The sequence below is a fragment of the Callorhinchus milii genome, unplaced genomic scaffold (genome assembly GCF_018977255.1).
Source record: "Callorhinchus milii isolate IMCB2004 unplaced genomic scaffold, IMCB_Cmil_1.0 Scaffold72, whole genome shotgun sequence".
Lineage (NCBI taxonomy): Eukaryota > Metazoa > Chordata > Chondrichthyes > Chimaeriformes > Callorhinchidae > Callorhinchus > Callorhinchus milii.
In genome coordinates, this window is record NW_024704813.1 from 1 (window position 1) to 10,198 (window position 10,198).

General features: G+C 48.2%; 1 long non-coding RNA gene across 1 annotated transcript; it reads right to left on the bottom strand.

The window, feature by feature from the left end:
- Positions 1-6: 6 nt before the first annotated feature.
- LOC121851616 lies at positions 7-6,232 on the bottom strand. The gene is made up of 4 exons (XR_006085936.1): positions 6,152-6,232; positions 3,186-3,280; positions 962-1,028; positions 7-85 (listed from the first exon to the last, which is right to left on the bottom strand). It is a non-coding gene; the product is annotated as an uncharacterized LOC121851616 (long non-coding RNA).
- Between the last annotated feature and the right edge of the window lie 3,966 nt (positions 6,233-10,198).

Consider the following 10,198-nt stretch of genomic DNA (forward strand, 5'->3'; position numbering starts at 1 on the left):
CTAACATTTGACAGCCCCAGTGTTTTTGGCAAAATTTGTTTCCCTGGGGTGCTGAGATGAGAAGATGCTACTGTCACTAATGCAACTGGAAAGAGTAAAACAAGATTGTCACCTACGGTTATGAACACAAGAAGGACGGCAGTTACAAAATGTTCTTACATGGTTGTATTTGACAACTTCAGGAAAGGCAACCCAAATAACTATTAAATTATCTTAAGGAAAGAATCCACTGCACGAGGGCTGCTCAAGTATAACAGACAAAAACGCACAAACATCTTGTGTTTAAACATTACTACGAGATAAAGGATGATAAACATGTAGCAGTAGCAGATATGACGGGCCCAAGTGACTCCTATGTCGAAAATGTTTCTATTTTGTCCACTGCCATTTGATCACAAGCATCAATAACTACAGTTTGATGAGATAAAGGTTTATTCCTTCAATCCACAAAGTCAGAAATTCTCATTCTGATTACACCATTACAGAGGTGTATTGTGGAAAGAAAAACATTTCAGGCCACACTCAAGCATATCTCAGTGGCTGGCTTCAGAGTACAATTGGCAGAGGTTTTCAAGTAGGCGGTCTGGCTACAAGAGATCAAGAAAGGGAAAGGGTGAAACACCATAGCTTCTAACAATGAGTTTATTTACCATCATCAATTTACAGGCCAAAGCTGCCGCCTCCCATTTTCAACTTTTTCTTTCAAGTAAGATTCCTTGCCCCTCTCCCACTTTGAACAGAGCAGATCAGGCAGCACCCGCTGCAATTCTGCCAAATCTTTTAATTCCAAAACTGTACAAGCTTACAGAACCTGATAGTTGTGTTTGAGTCAGCCCAGAACATTCCACCCTCCCACCTGAAGGAAGATGAAGCGTTCTGTGCTTGTGAAGAAGGTGACAGATAAACAAAAAACTTCAAACCATGGGGAAAAACTGGAGCAGCCATCAATAAAATTACTTACTTTTTGCTGGGCTAATATTTTGATCCGTAAAAACTTTGATCTCCCCATTAGTTTCTATTATCCCAACCTATGAAAAGAACACAACACAATGCTGGTTTAAGTGCTTCATAAGCATTGTAATCAAGGTAATTTTGAATATTTCAATATGACTTAATTTTTGTTTCTGTTCATGACCAGAAAACGAGTCAGGTGTGAAATCTGTGCACAGGTATCCACCAACGCTGCTATATAACCAAGCACTGAGGGCCAACCCAACAACAAAATTACACTGATATAGTGGGAGAATGCCCCAAGGCAATTTTGCCTCAAATTGGTCATCTAGCTTCCACTCTGCAACTTTACTAATCCACTGCATAGCACTACATTTCTGTTGGGCATCACTACTGTCCTGAATGTTTCATTCAAAACATCAGCATTACCATCAAAAGAACACACCGGGAATGTCTAATGTTCGGTTAAAAAAAAAAGTGGTTTCTGAAGATGGACTGAAACAAAGCAGGAAGGGCTACACCCCAGTAAAATAGCCCTCTTTACAACATTTATGGTTATGTAGCAATTCAGTTAAGTGCAATTCCCCATTAATATTGCACTATTTCAATGCAGCTATTCCATACGTCGAATCCCTTTGATGCAACAGAAGATTTTTGATCAGTTTTTGCAAGTAAGCAGCTCCTTCTCCCCAGAAATATATTTGCATCATCTTTTTGAGGTCATATATTCAGGAAGCAACTGCAAGAAACTATAATAGTTGGGGGTGTGAGTAACACACACACAGTGGAAGTGAAATTCAAATAGGAGCAGTTGAAATGTAATTAGAAATGCAATGTACTGTAGTCACAATCTTTCGACTGACTGCTCAGTACACATTAAAACCCCATTGCTGGTGCATGATCACATTTCACAACACTTATTTTCGCAGCCTGGGACAGAAGAGCTATAAACTTCATATGAAGTAAAAATGAAGCCAAGTCATTATTGATCAGTAACACAAATTTTTCTCTTCTCTCTCCAACGAAAGATACTGTTTTAGGCACATTGACATAATTCAAACTTTTTCTTAAGAAGTTGATAACCTGTTCTGACATGATTCACGAGGTAAATGTACCAAAAGGCATAAGATCAGGAAGGCCCGTAGTCTGTCTGAGTGAGGTAACAACGATTAGTGGCACAACCTCAGTATCCCTGATGGTGGGGTAGAAACAAAATGAGAGAAATAAGTGAACCTAATATTGGGACCATAATGTTCCAGGAAGCTGTTCAGGTGGACTTTAAAGAGCCCATGACTCACCAAGAATTGTGCTTACAGTTGGACTGAATAATATGGCACAGAAACCGGCTACTCTGTGTAGCGGTGTCTGATCTCGCTGATGCAAATGGTTGCCACTCTGCCTACGAGAGCAGTCCTTGCAGCTCATAGTGATTACTTGGAAGAATTTGGGGCAGTTCGACAGAATGTGACACTCTAAAAAATGCAGTTGCTCCTTTTGTTCACGCCACGAGAGCGAAGGGAGTCACAAACCTGAGATGGAGAGGCAATGAGCAAACAAGAGATGGGAGTTCCTGAGGGAGAAGTGGGCACCACAAGAGGCAGAGAGATGCCCGTGGGGTGTAACAACAACAACAACAACAAGATTCCATTTATAAAGCGCCTTTCACGTCAGGAGGACGTCCCGAGGCGCTGCACAGTTGGGTCATGACCCGAGCATTGGGGGGGAAAATGGTCAGGGTGAGGGGAGGGAAGGGAGGGAGCGAGGAGGGGGGACATGGTCAGGGTGAGGGGAGGGAAGGGAGGGAGCGAGGAGGGGGGGACATGGTCAGGGTGAGGTGAGGGGAGGGAGCGAGGAGCATTCAGTTCAGTGAGCAAAAGAATATGGGGGGGGGGGGGGGGCATTGAGCCAGAGGGAAGATAGCAGCAACACTCTTCCATTCCACCCACTGCAGAAGGTCCTGGGGATGGAGCCTTCTCTACAAAGGCGAAGAGAGAGCCCCCCCCCCCCCACCACCAACATAGACATTCCGGGTTGACTGGTGAAATAACACCTTTATAAGGCCGGGGCGAAAAAAAAAAGTTACCGATATTTACATTCTTTTTAATAAAAAGTCAAAATCGCTTAACGGGCTTTTAAGCGGAGAACGATGAAACAGCGCAAAAATAAAAGAAATAAAAAACAAAATATATACATATATATATGTATATATATATATATATATATATAGCACTTACATCTTTGGCCATGTTAATGGTTCTTTTATTGCTGAATTCGGGGTTCTTCTGTGGTCAAAGCTGGAACAGGCAGAGGGTTCCCACCTACACAGCACCTGAACAGAAACACGAATGCAATTACACGCGTTTGCAAACGAATCCCCTCTTCTCCCCCTCTCTCTCCCCCTCTCTCTCTCCCCCCCTCTCTCTCTCTCTCTCTCTCAGCACTTACCGGGCGCTCCGACGTGGAAGTCCACAAAACTTACGCGCTATTCGGCAACGAGAAAGTGCTCAGTGACCCCCCAGTGAAACTCCCACGTCGGGGGTGGGTGGGTGGTGTTTGTCGTGAGAAAGCAACACATGTGTCCCTGTGCAGTCACAGGGAAAAGGAAAACCCTCCTCCAGCGTCGGTGGTGCTCCCCCCACTCCCCCCCCACCCCCCCCACTGATGTCCCACAGGGGCTAAATTACCGGTGGGCGCCGAAGCCACAAGGCACCGGGAGGGGAGTAAAACGTCACGTTGAACCGAGTCCGGAACCGGCGGCTCTCTCTCCGCACACAACAACAAGAAAAGCTCTTCTCTTCTCTCTCTCTCTCTGTCTCTCTTTTTTTTTGTGTGGGGGGGGGGAAATATATACACACATGTACACACACACACACACACACATGTACATCAAAAGACGAGCGCGGCCTAGTAAACCCCGCAATGCGAGTGGACAAATGTGTGCGGGGAAAAAAAACCCCTAACGCGACGATTTGAAGCCTGGATTCGTCCACAGCGCCCCCACCCCCCCCCCTACAGCCCCCTCCCCACCCCCCCACAGCCCCTCCCCACCCCCAGCCCCCCCCTCCCCCCCCCACAGCCCCCCCTCCCCACAGCCCCCTCCCCACCCCCACAGCCCCCACCCCCTACAGCCCCCTCCCCTCCCTCCCCACCCCCCCCCCACAGCCCCCTCCCCACACACACACCCCCCTACAGCCCCCTCCCCACCCCCTCCCCACAGCCCCCCCCCCACAAGACAAAAAAAAACAACTCCTGATTTGCAAAAATAACGATGCAACAGTCCCGGCAAAGGCAACAAATTGCCACGACTGTTTCCCGCGGACGGTGCGGCGCCCCCCCGGGGTGGGGGGTGGTGTGGGGGGGGGGGGGGGGGGGCTGCCGGGCCTCATGGCCTCTAACGCCGAATAAACAAACATCAAAACCCCCCCTACAGAAAAAAACCCAAACAGCACTCACTTTTATTTAATAAAGGCGCGCGTTTTTTTTTTCTTCCTTCCCCCCACTCCCCCCTCCCCCCCCACTCCCTCCCTCCTCTCCCCCCCCACTCCCCCCTCCCCCCCCCCCCCCCTCCTCTCCCCCCCCACTCCCCCCTCCCTCCTCCTCTCCCCCCCCCCTCCCCCCTCCCCCCCCCCCCCTCCCTCCCCCCCCCCCCCCCCTCTCCCTCCTCCTCTCCCCCCCCCCTCCCCCCTCCCCCCCCCCACCAGCGACTCGTGCTTTCGCATTTATTATATGAGGTGAAGGGGTGAGTTTTGACCAACAACGGATAAGGCCATTTTTTAAAAAAAAATGTACAAATAATAATTTTTTTTTAAAAAAAATGATGGGAGTTTTATAAAGTTTGCGGACACGCTGGAAGCAAACCTCACTCTCCCCCCCCCCCCCCCACCTCTCTCTCCCCCCCCCCTCGGGGGCTTGGGAGCCGCCTCCTTCACTCAACTTCCACCACCACCACCACCACCAAAAAAAAATATATATATATATACCCTGAGATGTACATTAAGGATCACAACCGAGTTTTTTTTAAAAAAAAGTCTCTACTTGTGTGTGGGGGAGAGAGAGAGAGAGGGGGAGAGAGAGAGGAGAGAGGGGGAGTGAGAGAGAGAGAGAGGGGAGAGAGAGAGAGAGAGGGGGAGTGAGAGAGAGAGAGAGAGAGAGAGCAGTGCCTCTGTGAGCGCTCACTTCTCCTCTGGTAACAGCGGCCCCGGTTTTAAGACACACACATAAAAAAAAGAAAAAGAGAGAGAAAAAAATAAACCGCACCATCTATCAACGGTGAACCGAGACATTCACGGGGTGCGGGTGGGGGGGGGGGGGTCGGGTCGGTCTGCATTTGGGATCTGTGCCCCTCTCGGCTGTGTGTGAAAACTTGGGGACCCCCTCTTTTTATTTTTTTAGGGGGTCGGACAGTGCCCCTCAAAGCCTTCACTCACTCACTCACACACTCACTCACACACACACCCTATACTCTGTACTCTCCCTTCCTCACCCCCACCTCCTCCCTCTCTCTCCCCCTCTCCCTCTCTCTCTCTCTCCAGCCTAGGCCCAAAGCCAGGGTCTCTCTTAACTGCAAACACAAGCCAACTGGGATGGGATGTGTGTGTGTGTGTGTGGGGGGGGGGGGGGGGGGGGGGTTGAAGGGGAAAATATCTGTACATTATTTCTCTCTCTCTCTCTCTCTGTCTCTGCTCCTCCGCCCCATTAAAAAAAAAGGCAATCGTTAACGTCCCGTGAAAACTCAAGGCTCTGACACACACACACACACACACCAGAGAGAGAGAGAGAGAGAGACCACCAAACACGTTCCTCTACCCACTCACCCCCCCCCCCCCACACCCACCACCACCTCATCGAACGAGAATCGTGTTGGAAGAGAAAATATAATAATAATAATGTGTGTTTTTTTAAAAAAAGATATACAGATATACAGAAAGAGAGAGAGAGAGAGAGGGAAAAAAAGGCGTTTAACCCTTCGAAGATGGAACTTGGGGCCCTCTTCAACCCCCAACACACACACACACACACACATAGATATATATATATAAATAAATCTCTTGCAAGAGTTCGGAAAGAAAGGTTAATTCCCGCTTCTTGAGTTAACGTTAAATGTTTTTTTTTCTTTCTATTCCACACACACACACACACACACACACATAGATATATATCTATATAGGTATAAATTTTTTTTAAAAAAAAAGAGCGATACCTTTTCACACATCAATCTGTCGGGTCTCCACTCCACGGGCGGCGATTTCTCTACCCTTTACTTTTGGAATATATATATAATATATATGTATATATATATTATATATATATATATAGTGAGGGGACGGCGGGGGGAGTGGGAGTGTGTGTGCGGTGAGGGGTGGTGTGGGGGGGAGGGGAGGTAGGTGTGTGTGTGTGGGGGGGGGGGGGGAAGGTTTGCGACAATAATATATATATTTATTTTAAAAGAAAACACGAACGGGGAGTGCACTGGAGAGAGGGGAAAACGATGGGGGAAGTAAAGTTTTTTTTCTCGAAAAATAAAAGCCAACCGCCGAGAGCCTTCTGCCTCGGCCACTGCCACTGCCTCCTCCTCCTCCTGCGGTACCACCTCATACACAGGAGCGAGAGAGCCGAGCGAGTGAGTGAGGGAGGCCCGAGTGAAGCTGTGAGGTAGAGGGGAGGCGGCGGGGAGGAGAGAGTGGTGGGGGGTGGGGGGATGTGTTGGGGTCGGGGTGGGTGGGTGGGAGAATTACATGGTGACCGGGTTGGGGCAGTGCCGGTTGTGGAGAGAGAGAGAGAGAGAGAAAGGGGAGGAAACGGGGTGGAAGGGCCGCTCGTCTTGAGAGAGCTTTCTCGTCTGGGGACGGGTGGGGGGGGGGGGGGGGGCGCCGGGCGCAGACACCGACTAACACCACGACCACGGCCTCGAGCCGCTGCCCCCACCACCACCACCGCCGCCGCCGCCGCCGCCTCTCCTCCTCCTCCTCGCGACTGTTTTCATCCTCAACCGATCTTGGCGGCGCTCGAGCCCCGCTCGGCCGCCATTGGCCGCCCGCCGGCCCGGCCCCGCCCACCCTCCGCTCCCATTGGACGCCGCCTCGCCCGCCCATTGGCCGGCCGGCCGCCAGCCCGGGCCCAATGGCCGGAGCCGCTCCACTAAACCCCGCCCCCCCGCCCCCCCTCGCGCTCTGATTGGCCAGCTGGTGGAGGAAAGGGGGCGGGTCGCCCGTTGGCTGGTGGAGTAACCCCCGCCCCACCTGCTGACTGTCACTAGAGCGCGCTGCTGAGCAGCTGGTTCCCAGCTCCAGGTGGGGGGGGAGGAAGGGGGGTGGGGGGGGAGGAAGGGGGGTGGGGGGGCATTTAATAATCCTTATAAACTTGATACAGCGCCTCACCACCTCTTCAAGACGACTCAAAAGCACTTCCCAGCGAATCGACCGCGCGCCTTTGCGGGCGGAAGGGCAAAAGCCCGTCCGCTCCGCTCCGCGGGGATGGCCGAGGCCGGGGATTCCCCCCAAAAAGATTTCGGAGGCGACACGCATTTCCCCGTCGCTTAAATAGCAGCGGGCGCGCAGAAAGGGGCGCTACGCCCCGACGGAAAATTCACGGCGTCGAGCAGAGGCGCCGTCCTCCGTCTCCGCTGAATCTTCAGGAGTAAATAAGCCGCCGCCTGCCTCCCCGGCCCCATACTCCTGCACATTACGCTTGGTTTTTATCGATGCATCGCACTGAAGGAATAAGTCGTGTTGTTCGTAGCACATTAAAGATAGCTACACCGCTTGTCCTAAAAAACCTGATCCCTTCCACACGTCGCACCCCCTCCCCCCCCCCGCCATTGCGACGAAAGGTTATCGATCTGAAACGTTAACTAATTTTCCTCTCACCGTAGACGCTGCCTGACCCGTTACATGTTCCCACCGACTTATGTTGTTATTTCAGATTTCTCGCATCTGCAGTATTTTGCCTTTTGAAAGTTAGCATACTTGAAAAAAATAAATGCGTGCGACTAAGGGTTAGTGCATGCAATTCTCAACAAGGGTATCTTACTATGGAGACTCCTACTCGGCAAGAAGCTATGTGGTCCCTTACAGTCCCAGGCCTGCAACATCTTTTTAAGTAGCTGGCCTCAAAACTTAAGAGTATAAACCAGGGACTAGTCCTGAAGGGTTGAACTGGGTGTGGCCCCGCTTTCACTTCATTGCTGTACAAAGTTTTTCCATTCAGTGCTTTTCACATTCAAACTTTTCGTACTATGCAGCGGTCTGTCAACAAAATTGTCAAGCAAAAGAACAATCAAATCAAACGTAAACCAGTTGGATTAGTGAAATATCAGATGACAGAAAAGCACCTGATCTTGAAACAGGAACTAATTTTTTATATTATAAATAATAAGTTAACTCAGTCCAAGCTTTTTTTCTTGCTGCAGCTGAAATGAACAGAACCAGATACAATCCTGGTATTGCATGATTAATTTAGGTGACAGGCAATCCATCCAGAGGTGCACAGAATCAACTGGACAGTCCCTAGTTCTGTATTATGTACACTAGGACTGCAGATTTTTAACACAACACTGCTGGGACAAAATGTTGAAGGACATTTGCCAGCTACTGCATTTCCTACATTAATGGTTAGTCAAGATATTTGAAACCTTTTTCTGGACAAAATAAATTGCTAGTATATGTAACTTCACTACAGAAATCTTATGGCAATACAATATTTGCCATAAGAAACATCATAGCAACCTGGATTGTACAATGTATTGAATGACTGCAACATTATCTATTCCTGAATGAATGGATAAATCAAAGTTTTGATTAAATAACGATAAATGCTTGTGGAATAAAGTCTCAGCTGCTTTGACATTTAAGAGGCATTTTTCCAGAATAGTATGTGTCAGATAAATCAATAAAAATGCAACATCTAGTCTGGGATTAATCCTCATGAAATCCAATACAACTACTGCAAATTAACAACTTCCATTTTGAAAGTGGGAATTTTTTTTGCCTAAAACACTGATATAAAACCCAAGGTTGGACGAACCAGTAAATGTAAACAATCTTATTTAAGGGATTAAGTCAGCACGTCTTGGATAGGTATAAAGAAAACATTTTGATTCAGGTCAGAAGTCTTTTTAATGTCTGCCGGTCCCAAGTACCTGCTCAACACCAATGATGCCACCTTGTAAACCAACCAAAGGAGCAAAAAAAAACACACACCCAGCTGGCTCTGACTTTTCCCCTCTTCCCCAAGTACATTTTAACGCAGCATAGCTCAGAATGGGGGTTGAGCAGATAGAAGTCAAACCTGCATAGAAACAAATTCTCATCTGTGTGTGCAGACTCACATTTCTTCAAAATGCCATGCAAACATTATAGAATTTGCAACGAAGCTGTGATCAGTGGAGGGAAATGGAGACATGAATTGTTTGCGGCAGGAAATAACCTTAGCAGCTTAGTCAGGCACTTTCAGCCACAGTGATGGTTTGCAGCAATTAAGACGAGGAATGTGAGCAAAGAACAGCGATTGACTGCCCTTTAATGATCTCCAGACTGCGTGACAAGTACAATTTATCAGGTTTCACACTGTAGTCAATCAGGAATAAGATGAAAACAATAAACTGGGTTGAAGTGGCTATGGGCTTTTCTCTCTTGCATCTTCAGCTAAAACAAGTGTCACTCAGTGTCTCACTTGGGGCTTCTATCACTTTTTGATAGCTGGTGATGAATAGGCCTGAATACTTTGGCCTAACAGGCCTAAAACTCATTAGGATTAAGACATTACATTTGTAATTAAATTTAACACTTCCCTCCTCCACGAATCAGTGATCTCTTTAGCCTTCAAACCATTTGGGAAATACTTGTACATGGTGAAATATTGTACATTTGTCCCCAATCACAAGGTAGATCCAATGGTCTGACTTGCCTCCTTGCTTCCATTATTTGTCAAAGTCGGCAACTTCATTTGCAGTTTCCTTCACAGAGGCTTGTAAACGCAACGTAAGCTTAGCGTCAACCTGTTTCCAGAATGATGATTTTCACCTGCCTGTATTCACGTCTCACATCCAAAACAATTCAATCTGGTAGTGACAAATCAGCCAATTCAAACCTACAGAAGACAGGCCGCAAACAGCAGGGGTTTCTGGTGCAGTAGTCTAGCCAACATTGCAACAGGAATTGCTGCACTAAATCTGAAAATATAACAGCACACAGAGCAAAAAAATCATGTGCAGTATAATTTGCAAGAATCATCTCAGTTATCTTCAATT